We start from the raw sequence: 16,625 nt of genomic DNA on the forward strand, positions 1-16,625 counted from the left end.
CGTGGAAGAAGCGTTTTTCGTCGTGGAAGAACGCAAAGTTCGTTCAAGCATGAAGTTCTTTAACTATCCTCGAGAAGTTTTTCAAAGACATTTAACAAGAAGCATTTAATATCGTTATTCGTTAACTGCCGTTTGTTGTAAAGGCTGTGAGTATTATTATCGATGAAAAATTGTTTAATATTTATAACGGTTTATCGAATATTTACAATAAATAATATGTATGTTTGGTATTATAAATTATTATTGATAATCAAATATTTATACATATACATACATACATATAAATATATATATGTATATATGTATATGTATACACAAATGTGTATGTAAATATGTTCGACATTATTAATTGTAATATCAATACTTCTAATAGTTTTTTCATGAAAATAAATATTATTATGTCTATAATTTCGATAATAAGATATTTTGTCGCGAAGCATTAAGAGATAAAATGAATCTTATCTCGATAATTATTTCGTTCGAATCTCGCTTGCAAAATATATTATCCGATTATCAAGTAGAATATTAATATCGATAAACTTCTTATCTGTTAACTTCGCCTGAAATATCGCAACGATAAGAAATAATCAAGGGGATTATATGATTCGCAGAAATGAATCAACTTCGAGACGATAAATTGGTATTTACGTTGCGTTTCTTCAAACTATATTATTTCTGATCTTCTTGATATTCGGAATATCGAGATAATAACTTGCACATTTTGATGCATTATCTCTGAAATTCCTTTTTACAGAAATGTCGTTGAGTCAGCAGGATTCTACTTGTTAGAAGAAAAAAGCTTATCGACATTTTAAACAAAAACGTCACTTATATATCAACCTGCCAGTTTCAAATTCGATTAACGAAGAAGGAAAAATATGATGTGGCGTTCTCGACAGAAAGTTTTATTTCGCTAGTTATCCAATCCATTCTTTTTCTCTCTCTCTCTCTTTCTACCCTTATATTAGATAGACAATCACTTTACATTAGTAGGAACGTTATTCGACGAGAACAAAATAAAAAGGTCAATGGCTAGTCAATTTCATTTATTTACCTTTTCGTTTTTCTTTTTTCTTTCATAAATAAAATATAATTTCAATTTAGATTTGCATGTATTTGCATCTAAGGTTCGTCCCGTAATTTGTTAAATGGACTCGCTTGAGCTTTCTGACTCGACACACATACACACATACACACATATATCGTTTCAGAATGGTTTAATTTCCTCGGTTACACGTCGAAAACTATCCACGTAGTTTCTAGTCGAGCTCGAAGGAACACAAGGGCTGAAAGAGAAAGGTTAAAGGAGTTGCTGGATGAGGCTGGAAAGGAGAAAGAGATAGATAGATATCTAGATAGATAGAGAGAGAGAGAGAGAGAGAGAGAGAGAGAGAGAGAGAAGAGATGGAAGATAGGTAATAGATCGTGTGTAGAGTCGAGCTACTGGATGGAATAGATAGCATCATAGAAAGCATGGCTAGATGCTGTACTACTACTACTACCTCGATACCTGACTAAATTATTAGATTCAACGTCGTAACTCCGCTTTTTCTTTTTCTTTTTTTCTTTTTTTTACCTTCATTCGACCGAACTGGCTCATTAAATTTCTTACCTCTTCCTCTCATCTTTTCGTCTTCCAATTCTTTCTCTCTCTCTCTCTTTTTGTATCTTGCTTTTATCGTGTTCAAATTTTTCTATTAGAGCTTGAAAGTGTCTATTGAAAAGATTTACGAAAAAAGATTAGATCGAGCGAAAGTGAGAGTAACGTGAAGGAGAAAAAATGTTAAAACCTGATACGGTAAATAAGACTTTATGCGAGGTGAGAGTAATTTTGGAAAATTGACTCGTTCTTTTTTGGAAAGTAATCTGCATTACGTTTCACAGACCAAGAGTTTTTTAAGCATGTCGGTCCGTATTCAAGTTCATATATGTTACATAAAGCACTATTGTATATTCATTCATTCATTAAATTTTAAAAGGACGTAATAAAGAAATATGATATTTTTCATTATTCGATGAGTCAATCGTAATTCCTTTTATACTTAGAGCTTTCTAGTCTGGTTAACGATGAATTGAGGGTTGGCAAGCACAGTAGCTGATGCCCTATTTCGTATCGCCTAATACGAAGACTAGACTAATCCTGTCTAATCTTGAATAATCTGAATTAATCTCGTGCAATCTAACGACAGCTTTCTCAACATCCACGGGACATCCACTGTAATAGATTTGCTTTCAATTAGAATCAGTATTTCGCTGATAGTGTTCTCTTCCTTCTCGACTGGATATCGCGAAACTTTGTCTTTTCATATCCCTTACAGATTTCTCCGTCAATCTCTAAAATAATTCTGTCTTAAGTTATTCATTTCGTAATGTCATATTTAAGACTCTCATTAATTCATTTTATAATTACCTACATCGATTTATTAACCAGCTTCATTGATCTATCATTGAATTATTCGAAATGAATAGATGAGTTAGGAACGTCAAACTCGAACAATCATTTTGATTTACATTTGTTAAACTTTGTTAAAATAATATTGGAAAAAGAATTAAAGTAGAAAAGAGTAAAGTGATCTAATTTATAGAGGACTTTGAACTATTAGACAAATGTATGGAGGTCTCGCAAAGGTCATTACTCGGTAATGCTATCATAACGTTGTCCTTCGCCCTCTGGATTTCAATCGTTAAACCTCTAGAGAAGATGTGGTAGTAATGACGAACTCGTAGTATAATACTACGTTCTGTCATTCGAAGTTGATTCAATAGTGGTTCACTTTAGCTAGGCTATCATACTAGATCAAATCGTGTCTTTTCCGACGTAATACGGGTATGCTTATATTCATGAATAACATTTAAACATGTATAACGAAAGATGTTACTTTTAAAGTAAAATTTAGATCTTGAAATTAGAAATAATCTTTGATTAGTCTTCTAATGAAAATATTATAATATAGGTATATTTTGAACACGAACGAGTTAGCATTTAACATTTCTAATGCACTGAACAAAAGATTAGGGCAATAATAATATTTTTCTACGAAAAACGTTAGACAATTTGACAAAGAATATCTCGACGAAAGAAAAATATCTTACTGTTATAAGCTGTATTGATCTTTCGAAGAGACGAAAGAATTTCCCATTGGATATTTCTTACGAGAACATCGAGATTCTTTTCGTCTCGACGATTCCTTGGAAGGTATACATCCACCAGTCCATTTCCGCTTCGTGTAGGATCAGTGGATACTCAAAAGCCGTTTTTCCAACATTTAGTAAAACGTTAAGTCTTTGCACCTCGAGAGACCTCCAAAACCATACTACGAAAGGGATTGTAGGACTGCTTTTAAGCTATTTCCACATTCATGCCCTTATCCTTTGGGAAGGGGAAATTTCAAGAAATCCAGAACGAGCCTCCTTTTCCTTAGATTTCAAGTATCAAATATTTACCAAAGCACAGAGACTATACTTCACCATACGATCCTCCTAGAGATTACACAACGATGCGGGTAATCAAAAGTTTCTCTTCGTCTCGGTAAGGGAAACGAGTGGGCTTTGAAAAGGGGGTTGAATAGAAGGAGGTTGAGGGGTTAGGTGAACCCAAGGCAAGGACTGTCAGAGTCTCGACTTGCAGGCCTCGCAAAGGCGTCCAAGTACAAGGAGAATCGTTTTGTAATTGATAGGAGTGTTTGTTCGCGTTTGTAAATACCATTCCATTAGTGCGCCACCGAACACGAACTACTGCACGAACTTTGGCTACGCGTGCCAAAGTTTTGGAGTTCTAGCGAACCAACGTCGACGTGACTACGATCACTTTCAGAAGAACGACCGGGAGAAGGATGAGAAGCACTAGAAATCATTCCTTCTGTAGCTTCCATGGACCTTTTCAAACTACGAACAAATAATGTTCATACATATCTAGTAAGATGGCTTCTCGTAACATTATACCTTGCGGTATGTGGTGTATCTTTATCGGTTAAGGATCGTTAATTATAAGCGTTAAGAAGTGGATGCAAAAAATTCTGATATCCGTTGTTTTACTTTTTATTTATTTATCACTGGGTTATCTCTTCTCTTCTTGTCTTAGTTAAAGTATTATCGTTTTTATTTGTAATACAAAATCGATTCACAGTAAAGAAAAATTTTATTTCGATTGTGTAAATTAAGATCGGTTAAATAATCGTATAGGGTTAATTTTATTATCCTTGAGCTTTTGCTATAACGCAATATTGTTCTCTTTAAAAGATAATGGAATATTCTGGGGAATACATTTATTATCGAATGGAAAAAGGAAACTGTTTTATTTGTTTATTGATTTTACCAATTTTTGGGAGAAAGGAAATAACTTTCAATATGATTTTCTGGTAGGGTCAAATCATTGTTCTCAATGATGAAGATTACAACGAATCAGACGATGCAATTTGACAATTTATGTGCTCGTATTCTGGAAGACGTTTCATCGTTTAGTAGTTACGGTTTAGAGACATTTTGAGGAGGGACGGTACGGAAATATGGTCGGTTACGATCGCAATGAACTTCTTAACCGGCTTTCCTACGGACGAATGTTAGAAGGAAAATGTGATTGAACAGAGATTTCTGATCACTTAGCTTAATGATTCGAATAAATATATTCTGAGGATTGGAACAGAATATATTTAAACGAATTAATTTACACCGTGTATCCCTTTAAACTGTTATAGAATAATTTCTTTTTCTTTCGACAATAACTTCCACTTATCCTGAATTATTCTATAGTAGCGATATAATCTATTGTAGATATAATCGATGGTAGACGAGTTAGATGAGAAAAAATTTAAGATTGATCTCGTTGGAATGGGGATGATAGAAGTGAAGATTCGATTGCGAGATATTAGTGTGTTGCTTTAGATACAAAAAATGTATTAACAGATAAGCGGGTAAAGTAGTCATAAACAAGAGGAACACATTTTCGTTGACGTTCTTTCTACTCACGTATAAGACGTTGACTCTCATAGAACCCAAAATATGTGCAATTTTATTCACGCAATTTCGGACGAGCTCGACCGAGAAACGTTGCCGTCACTATAACGTTGTCGTCGCTCTCTCTCTTTCTTTCCCTTCTCCACTCTCTTTATATATCTTTCTCCCTCTCTCTTTCTTCTTTCCTTTTCCCTACCTACTCTTTTTATATCTCTATCTTTATCTCTCTTTTCCTGTCTCTCTCGTCTTCAAATTTTACGATCGCTCGTAGCTTCGCGAAAGAGTCGGCTTCACTCGCCACATTCCTTGTAGATATGTATGTGGTGGTTTTTCGCGAGTAGGGGCAACGAAACTTTTAGGTGAACATTTCACCAAGACGGAGATGAGAAGGAAATACCGTGCCATTCTTAGCCGATCTCGACAGATCCTTTTCGTTCTCGTCTCTTCGCGAACGGAGGAAAATGTTTCTCCTTTTCGTCGACTATTAAGTCGACTCTCGTAAGAACAATGAAAGTTACAACGAACTCGTAAAAATGGAAAATAACAAGGAAATCGAATGATTTTGTATCTATTGTCATCCCTCGATTTATTCATTTCTTTTTCTAATGATTTTCACAGATCGATATTAGATGGTACGTAATGAATAGATCGATTTTGATAGTTTATTGTAAAATGAAAGAATAACAGTTAGTGTAATGCTGTGAGAAACACAATGTAACACACAATATAAGTTGCACAACGAAATTCCTCAACTGAAACTTAAAAAAATTTATTAAATGAGTAAGCACAGTTATTATTCAAAGTACATTCAACAAATTATTAAGTTATTATTAAGTTCCACTTAACAAAGGATTTAATTTTTATTTAATAAAGTTTGCTGCAGGTATAAAAGAAACTGTAACGTCGAGTTTTAAAAAGTTCTAAGGTCTTTATGTCTACGATATTTCGCTGAACAATCTCATAGTAACTTGAATATTGTTTTTCCTATCTTTCTTTTCTTTTTTGTCAGCGTTTGTAGAGCAACTAAACAAACACTCATCAATGCACGTGTATACGCATGCCGACGATACGATTTATCGTTGATGCCAAAACTGTCTTACATTTGTTTAAAGATTTTTGCCGACGAACGATATTTCCATATACATATACACGATATATATGCAAGTATAATATTTTGCAAAAAAATTGTGTCGAAAATGGAATAAAAAATAAAGCTGAATTGAATGTAAATGCATTGAATATGCGCGTAGAATTAAATCGCTTGCGATTTCTTTCCATCGGTTCACACGAAATTTAAAGGTTTGAAATTCGAACAGAGAGATAGAGATAGAAAGAGATAGAAAGAGAGAGAGAGAAAGAGAGAGAGAGAGAGAGAGAGAGAGAGAGAGAAAGAAAGAGAGAAGAGAGAATTGGTAGAAAGATAAGTGTGCGACCGAGAAAAGAGTCGAAGCGTGGAAGGTCGATGGAGGATAGGATGGAGAATGGAAGAAGCGAGTAGAGGTAAGTAAATAGAAATTTGTTCTTTCGTTCTATCGTGTCCGGCTTTCTTGCTCGGTGGCAGGACTGTTAGACAGTAGGGGATTGCCTCTCTGCGTCACAATGTAAATCGTGTGGGATACGCGGAGGCTAGCTGAATTTACCAAATCGAAAGACTATCTTGTGGCTACCGTCTAACCTGAATACTGACTTGTAACTTTCTTTTCTACCTTTTTGCCTATTACGAAATAGACGTGACGGGATAGTAATTGTTTTCGATACGAATCGTCCTCGTGGAAAATTGAGAAATCGATACGAAAAACGTAAGATCTCTGAATGCAACGTATATTCATCCGATTCTCTGTTTGTCTTTCATTCAATTTAGAATCTGAGTAATGTTTTACGAAATTTACGATCGTTAAACAATGAAGTATTCAAATACGTACTTTGTGTATGAGTCGAGTATATATGTATGACATTCAAATTTTGAAAATTCATGAAAATTGTTTCATACGAGATAGACAAGTCGACTTATTCGTTTCTACGGAAAATGAAAGGAAAGTAAGGGCAAGTGTATATTTTGATTTAGCAATTATAAAGTAAGCACACGTTCGTTACCGAAATGTTAAGGAAACCTAAATGACAAGTCAACAAACAAAGAAGGAAAACGGTTCTATACTATGAGCATACTCGAAAGAGCAAATTGTACGAGTAGTACGGGGGTTATACACATTTCAGTGGAGGCTCGTCGCAGGAAAGCGACGCCAATTTCGCCAGAGGCCATGTCCTGACCACGTAACGAGGATTGCAATATTTGCACTGGCAATGAGTAATTAAAATGCAAATTGCGCGTCGTCGGTAAATATGTTCGTACGAGTCGTGCCAAATGCAGGCGCGATCATGGGGATTATCTCTCTAACGAGACTCGATAATGTTCACGCATGCGAGTGTCATGCGTCGTTTCTCGTCACGAAACTTTCTCCACTGGCCCGTAAAAATAAGTGGAGAAACATACGATCCTGAGAAGGTTGTAACAGAGAGAAAAATAATTCAAGAACGAATTGTTTCACTATTCACGATTATTTTAAAATGATCAAAGAAGAGTCAATCGATGAAAAAAAAGATCAAACGAAAAGAAAATTTATGAGGTATATGTTTGATCAAAGTTAATGTTAACAATGTAAGTGCTATAGAATTTATACTCTAAAATAGACTTTTTGAGTGGCGTATGATTTGAGAACAGTACCAGAGGGGTTGGTCGAAAAGCTCCGTAGGAAGTGAAAACATCATGACAGAGATTTACGTTCCAGTCAGTAGTTTCTATTCACTTTAGCGGACGTTTTCGTCGAGTGCCGCTGATGTGGCTATTTTAACCCTCCAGAGAGAATAGTATATGAGAATTCTTGCATTTTTGATTTATTACGAATATCGTAAGATCAATTTTCTACCGTACTCAAAGTTATCTAAATGGTTGAAAATTTTTTCTATTATTATTATAACTGTAGTTCATGTATGATAACGTATTAAATGATTAATAGAAAGAAAATGAATAAGATTTTACGATATTATTAATTAGCAGTCAATTTTATATTTCCTTTTTTTAATTTTTTTTCTCGACCTTTTCCTTAAGAGAAAGTACTAAGAAAGAACTTGTTATATGATCTTCAACCATTGGCACAACTCTCGGTATTACTTGGCATGGTAATTATGTACTATAGTTCTGATTACTCTGAAAGTCGAAGGTAGATAACTGTGTAGGATACATTTGCCGGTACGACATAGGAAACGCGTCTAAGTAAACCTCTTTCTCTCTATCTCGCTCTTTGCTCCGTTCTACACTCTTCTCTTTTCTTGGTCTTGATGTCTCTGTGATGATTTATGTTAGAACACCTTTAGGTGGCAACGCTAACGTCTGTAAACTCACCTAAAAGTTTATTCTCCTACGTATCTCTTATTTGATAACATCAGAGAAAAGCTAGACTTAAAGAAATTTCTTTGATATTATAATCTTAGGCTTACGATTTCATTCACACGATTTCATTCACACAGCCGACTACAGCCAAATAAACACAAATTCTTCGTTCATTTAATCTTTCTTTTCCATTATACTTCTTGTCTACTTGCTAGTTTGACTATAACATTATATCTTTCTTATACGAGGATAATTATAGAGATAAAAATTAATTAAACATCTATCTCACTGACGTGACAATCTTTCTAGCTCTTTTTCTTTTTCTTTCTATCTCTTTTTCTGGCAAATCTATGTTAAAATTCATTTGAATAGTAACTAATTAGAAAACGGGAAGTGGTAAGTTCGAAGTGTTAGCTTATCGTACAAAAGCCAGAGCTAGCTTGCGAGTCGAATGGAAAGATAGGGATGAGGGTTCGTAGGTACCGACCATCCGGTTTTGGAGGGTTAGCCTCGACCAAGCGGTCATCTCCCAAAGGCCTTGTACTAGGAAATGGAGTGAGATTATATAGGTCGTGCGCCATAAGTCTAACAGCGGAATATCCGGTTAGTATTGATAATGCACATTGCCATACCCTCTTTACATTTATGTCCTGGGACCAGTGACCCTTCCTTCGCTATTCTTTATAACTTGCTATTGATCGAAATTCTCATGATTTGGGAATTCGTTCGTATCGAATAAATTCGTTTCGAATAGGTATGTCTCGTACAAACATTTAAAACCTTTTTCTATCGAAATTATGAAAAAGATTTTTATTTCTTTCAGAATCGAATGTAGTATTATATTATAACATTTTAATAGAATAATTTTGAGGATAGATATATGTAGGTAAATAATTGTGCCGAATAATGGTCAAGTATATAAAATCTAAAGAAAAATATCGAGGATGTACGTAGGTGGCAATATTAATTATCACGTTACAATGAGCAACGAGGTTTGTACGAAGTACAGAAAAGTATAGGTCAATTTTACAAACATGATTAAAAATTGAAGTTGAGTTTGCTCGCACTAACGATCAATCAAAGATGGGAATTTTGTAGTTTAAACGTCGTTTAAATTTTCAACTCCTCTCGGCGAAGCGATCCGACTTAATTGGCTTAAATTCTACCGCGAACGTTCCGCATGTTCCAGAATAACGCACAGACTGGTATTATATATATATATATATTTTTTATTTCGAACTTTCCTCTTTCGCTTATTTAAATGCTTCAACGATCTCATACTTGATCTTTTACTAATATCGTACATGAATTTTATTTTAATTTTATTTTATAGCGATTTATTTCGAACGATTAAAGAAAATTTTCACAAATTATTACTAGATCGAAATTATTTTTATATTAATGTCTATGATCATGTATTTTCTTATATTCGAAACATCGAATGGAAAATCACAGAGAAACTTGAGCATGAGGGATTTACTTCTCTTATCCCTGTTGAATCATGCAATTAAACGGTACCTACGAGCTAATTTAAGGTTTATGTTTATTCCATCGTAGTAATTCCGGCGGTCAACCGCGTTGCGAGCAAAGTTAATTCCATGTCCATTTGCATCGAGGGTAAGAATTTCATTCACCTAGGTTCTTCCCTTACGTCCCTTCAACCAAACCTTCTCCAACGCGCCTTTTACGCTATCGGCAAACGATGTCGACGTCGCGTGAGGAATTCCGTATTAAAAGTTTACCTCCACGTTGGCACGCTTACGGGAAAGGGCTCGGAATTCCGCTACACGAGCACGGCCACTAGACATTCTCGTAGTTACCCACGTTGGCCTGACTCATGAGAGGAAAAAGAGTGAAAGAGAGAGAGAGGGAGAGAGAGAGAGAGAGAGAGAGAGAGAAAGCAGGAGAAAGAGCCTTGTTGTCACCGTAATATACATCGGACCTTTGCCTTCCATCTACTCTACTGAAAATCGAGAGAAAAGATCCTTTGTCATCCTCCGTTCTGGTAGGTGAACTATACTTCTTTTTTTTTCTTTTTTTTTCCTTCTCTTGTCCTCGTTTTTTTTTTTAAACGTTTCACTCGCGTTATTTTACACATTCTCGCTGAACTTTAGCTTTCTCTCTTTCTTTACCATGCTTGTCACGTACCTGGGTAACTACTGCACGAAATAATAGTCCATTTTAGATTCCTATTTTCTTTGCCGTTCGTTTCTTGTATTCGGAAGGAGGAAATGTTTTTTGTGAGATACATAGAATGTACAAAAGAGAATCGGAATGTTATTTTTTTCTTAGAGAATGAGAGAGAGAGAGAGAGATCTTTTAGAGGGATCAGGATCGACTTTGATAACATTTAACCGATGGGCAGATCGTATTCTATATTTTCTGTCGTCTCTGTTGTTGATTGCACTTATTTTTTCTTTATTTTCTTTCCTACTTTTTCTTTTTTTCATTCTCATTAAACTTCACAATCGTTCATTCGAGAAAAAAGTTTGAGAAAGAATCTCTGAATATTTCTATGATTCACTTTATATACTCTGAAATTTTTAATATGTTTCTAAGTATATAAAGTAACGGGAGAATCGATTGACAGAGGAGAAACGCATGGAAGAAAATACTTTACTAGGTGAGGCGCGTTCGTCGCGCGGAAAATTTGGGGTGAGATGGGGGTGGTAGAATCTAGTAGTTTACGGTTGGCGTGCAATGCTGGCACGAGAGAGCGAGAACGAGAGCGAGCAAGAGAAAGGGAGAGGGAGAGAGAAAGAGAGGGAGAGAGAGATAAAGATAGAGATAGAGATAGAGATAGAGATAGAGAGAAATGGGCGAAAACTTGGAGGAAAACAATGACGGGATAAAAGACCGTAACGTATACACGTTACATAGAGCCTCCAGCAGTCGTTCTTCGTCTCTACCCTCGTATAAAAATTTTCCGCTAGCTCGAGTATCCGGCCATCGTATAACGCATACGAGATGGTTATACCGGTAAAAGTATAACACCGAGATGTAACTCGAATATAGTCCGAGTATGTAACGTAATGGTAGATGTTTTAGGTATAGGGTTACGGACGTTGATGTGTTCGATGTGGAAGCAAACATTGACTTGCTGTGAGAATATACGTAAATAAGGCTCGCAAAATCGAGGCGACAGCCTCGCTATATTTTTCCCGAGACTCGGGTAGACGTATTTATCGTTCTTTTCATTCCTTTGATCTCACTTCTCTTATCCTCCTTTCTTTTTTTTTCTCCTTCCTACTCTCGAAGCTTCATCGTTCTTTTCCGTTGGTATACGGGAAAGGTAAACTTCGTATAAGGGAAAACAAATACGTGATCCGAACGAGAGGCTCACTATCGTAATAAACGGCATATCGAGTGGTTTACTCAGGGACGATAATTGACATTCGTCGAGAAAACGAATTCTAGTACTACTATACTTCGTTGTACCGAGGATCTATCAAGAACGGTGATAACATTATATTTAATTGTTGACACTGTTTCTTTACCTTCTCTTTATTTTCTTCTTTTCCTTTTTCCTTTTTTCTTTTCATTTCGATATATTAATAATTCGAAAATATATCGTTGTCCTATTAAAGATAATAGGAAATGATTATTAAGGTTTTCTGTCTCCATGGATATAATTTTATGATATATATCCATGAAATGAGCTTCGACGATAATTATAAACCACGAACGATCGATAATTAAATTCTATTAGCTCGTGTCGGTTTTCATATTGTTTCTGGGCTTCAATATCTATCGAATATATTTGACCAGTAAGAGCAATTCTTTGTTGAAGAATTTCTTTTTTTTTGTAGTATATAAATGTGTAACAGTGATAGTGTAGTTTACTGAATTTATTTTGGAAAACCAATAACAAACTTACAATGTGTCGTGATCCAACGTGTGTTTGTTTGTAATTCGTTATTCAAGTTCGTCAAAGATTGACACGGAGAGAATTTCGATCGACTTTCACGATGCGTCAATGAAATCTACGAAGTCCATCGTTGGTTAACTTCGTTTGGACGAGACTTTATATTTTCGCGAATGAGTGCGAGCGCCGAGTGGCGTCATATATCCAGTAACGCACCAGGAAAAGCACGACAGGATGAAATGGAATCCTATCCCGTGGACTCGTCACGCCCGACAGGTACGAAACGATCGGATTTTGGAAAGAGCGATGAGGGATGGAGGGAGCAAAGGCTCTGGAATTATTTGCACGTCGCGCCGCTGGAAACCTTTGACAAGATTTGCACGAACGTATGTGTCGATCGTGAAATCATGGATTGCGCTCTTGGTTATTCTCGTTTTCAGTATTTGAATCTCTATTTCTGCCCTCTTTTTTGAAATATTTTTAACGATCTCTCTCTTTTTCTTTCTCTCTCTTTTTCTCATTTTAGTCGAGATCTTAATAATGAGAGTAAATATCATTGTATATATTATTTTAATGATGCTATATCCGGTGGCATATATTATTACAATAATTGACATATATTATTACAAATTTTTAGTTACTCTTGCAATTTTTTCTTTTTCTTTTTTCTTTTTCTTTTCAAGCGTAATGTTAAAGTATATATATATATATATCATATATATATAAATATATATATAAATATATATATGCAGTCATATATAATCTAAATATTTCACGTAAAGTATTTGAAAATGTGTTGGACGAAACCATCCGGTGGTTTCTTCGTTTTCATAAAATATCGGAATAGGAATTTTTTGTGATTTTTTCGCATAACGTACGGGTAAAACCGACTGACGTTACGCGGCATATGCTACGTCGTTTTAATACCGCACTTATGATTTATGTATTAAGATACATATTCCATCGGTAGCCAAAGGTTCTTTTTCCGCATTAATGCTGACGTTGATTTTAGAATTGAAGTGTTTCTGGTATTCTCGATATCGTAATTCTCTCAATATCGAACAAATTCTGATATTACGTGTTCCGAAGGTGCATTGAAAATAACCGGAGAAATCCGTCAAGTTAAGTTTTACTTACCCATATAACTTAACGTAATACGTATTATTTTTTGTGAAAATTTTCCCCTTCATAACTTTATTTTAACGTTATATTTTTATATTCGTCGACGATTTTCATTTTCTTTTTTCTTTTTTTCTTTCTTTTCTGTTTTTTTTTCTATTTTACATAAAAAAGCATACAGAAAGCGGTAACGAGCGGACGAATTTGAAATTTTCGTTCGCGTCCATCCGCTGTAACAGAAATCGATGGGTGATACGAATAGAGTTCGATGCGATAACAGCAACTAAACCACGCGAACAACGCGAGGTCATAAAGGAACGTTCTAACGATGAAAGCTTTTAAAATAGGTTCTGATAGGCAGAGGTTCACGAATACAAAACGAGTCTTCGATAAAAGCCATAATCTTAACCAATGCCAAGGATTATTATTCGTTGTTCATTAAACTCTCTCGTATTGATAAGCGAAATGAATGACGCTGGACCATCAAGTTGTGAATTTCGAATTTTTTTTCTTTTTCTTTTTTTTTTCTTTTTTTAAAGAAGCGTTCCCACTCGCTCCTCTTTCGCGAAAATCGTTGTAATGCCTTTAAATTTTCGTTAATGTTCAAGAATGAAGTGTAGTCAGGCCAGTCCCTGTCTGAACGCCACCTTGTAAACGACTTAAATTAAGAAAAACGTTCATACCAAGAAGTACTCTCGGAAAGATGGTTTGCCGTTGCGTTTCCAACTTAGTGCTTCTTTCACATCGTACTTCCTTATCCTCATGGAAGCTACGACTTCATTCTTTACCTTTCTGACTTTAAAAAGGGTTTCTTTCCTTGATTACTCTATATCTTTTCTTTTTTTCTGAACGTCTACATTGAGCAACGTTTAGAAAGAGAACATTGAGAAGAATTTATAATCGACATGCGTGAATAAAAAGTCTATATCTAAAAAAGATGTGCTTCACTTTATTCGATTTTTCTCTTCAGTTTTTTCTATTCAAACTTGTAGTTTTAGTCTATATATATATGTGTGTGTGTGTGTATGTGTGTCTCTCGAGTAGTATAAAAAAGAAATTAAGAGAAGATATGAATTTAATGAAAGAAAAATCCGTATTATTTTCACGCAGATAAATTTATATGTGGTGTGTGTATGAATATGTGTGTATATATATATATATATATATATATATATATATATATACATAAGTATATATACGCACATAGTAATTGGACTCAAGTATTTAAATTGGTACTTGAGAAAATAGTAATACACTCGAAAAAAAGAAGAGGAAGAAGAAGAATAAGCGATAGATAGGATAGAAGGGAAGGGAAAGAAATTCTCGTAGGACCGAGATTCTTTTATTTTTTAGTCCAGTGAGAAAAAATATGGTATATAACACGAGTAATGACACTGCGTCTACCAAAGGGCGTTGCGTATTTGTCGGTTTTATGTTATTAAGTTTCTAACGTACTGAAAAAAAACGAAGGTAAAAAGTGAGAACTAGAGGGAGAGAGAGGGAGGAGGAGAAAGTGGTATGGAGAGAGAGAAGGGTGCGTTTCATGTAGGGGATAACTGTGGTTTCGTAGCGGTGCTAATATCGTCGAGGATCTTGCCAAATTGTCGCAATAAGCGCCTCGACTATGGCATTTTCCGTACATACTAAGCTTTTGCTTTTCTGCAGAGCGATTCTACAGAAAATGCCATCTCTCTTTTTTCTATCTCTCTCTTACTTTGAAACCACATTTTCCGTTATCCCCTCTCTCGTCCATCGTTTTCTACACGTTACCACTCTCCCATTCTCTCCCACCTAGCGGGTTATTAACGTTTCCATTTACTCCACTCATTGCGGGGTTAATTGACGGTGTACAAGAAGATATTTTTCGTGGAATCGTTATGGGACATTCGTTTGAAAAAAATGTTCACTATTCTCTCACGAAATTTCTTGTTCGTTAGTGACAACGTCAATAACAATGTTACGTCGTTTATTCTTTATCGCGCTTCTTTATTTACAAATTTTTGTTTATTTTCGTTCGTCCCTCGTTTTGTTTTCATTAATTTCCTTGTTGTAAGGCGAAAATACGCTTTTATTTTTTTTAAAGGATAATATTTACATTTGATTTACGTATTTTCGCTTGGAACGCTTCGCTGAAAACAGCTTCGGATGATATTAAACGTTATATCACTGGCCTCTTTGTAATATTCGTATAGTATAATGTATATTTCGAAGGATACGATACCCGTCATGTAATGGCTCTACGTGTAGTTAGTATTCACTGTATTTTACCGTCCAGTCTGACGCAAATTACTGAATTATGATTCATAGTCGCTTGATATAGTATAGAGAGCGTCATATAATCCACCAAAGAATCCCTTTTATCACGATTATGGATATCAAAGCGTTATAACTATATTGTTTTATATCTTCATCCTGTCCTCTTTTATCTTTCTACATACATATTTCCTATCTCGTTAATAATAATCATTGCTCGTTCGATTATGTCGTTAACAGTTACGCATATTAATGAAGAGGACGAGGATTCTTGTATGAGAATTATAGCGAAAAGCTTTCAGAACGATCGTAATAATATCCTAACGAAAACAATTTTTTCTCATCGAGTGACTGTGATTCGCAACTTTTATTTACCTTGAACTTTTATTTTTGTACATATTGTCTAACAGCTATTTAGTTTTTAAGTAAAATTTCTATATAATATTGTTTTTCTAAAAATATCTATCTAATATTTTATGTAATATTGTTGTTTTAAAAAGTATTTTAAATAATGTATCTCAACTGTTTTGTATTTTATGTTTTTGAAAAGTAAATACTTTTTAAATCATATATCTCTTCATTGAAAAGTTTAATAGATTATAGAACGTTTCAACAATACTTTATTATTTAGTAATCATGGAACATGTTTTATTAGTTTGGACGTATTATTACTAATAAACAAGTAAAATGGATAGCCATCGTAGAAGTGAAATTAGCGAGGAAATGCGAGACGCCGCATAATCACATTAATAATAATTGCTGTGGTTAATGACGTAATATCTTGTCGTGTTATTAACGATGCTTTGAGTTTAGTAAGCTATAAGCGATAATGAGAACACCTGAATCGCTTTGAATCCCGAGAAACGATTTAAAGCAAAAGGAATTACTTCTCCTTTGAAGATTGAGAAGTAATCGCTTAGCAATCGATGGATTATTAAGATTCAGTCACAAAGAATTAATTCTATCAATAATATCGAAGCACTATGATTGAAACATTTTACTGAATACTTTTAAATTATTTTTAGTTGTAACGAATGATAGCCTTTG

The sequence above is a fragment of the Vespula pensylvanica genome, chromosome 8 (assembly GCF_014466175.1).
Source record: "Vespula pensylvanica isolate Volc-1 chromosome 8, ASM1446617v1, whole genome shotgun sequence".
Lineage (NCBI taxonomy): Eukaryota > Metazoa > Arthropoda > Insecta > Hymenoptera > Vespidae > Vespula > Vespula pensylvanica.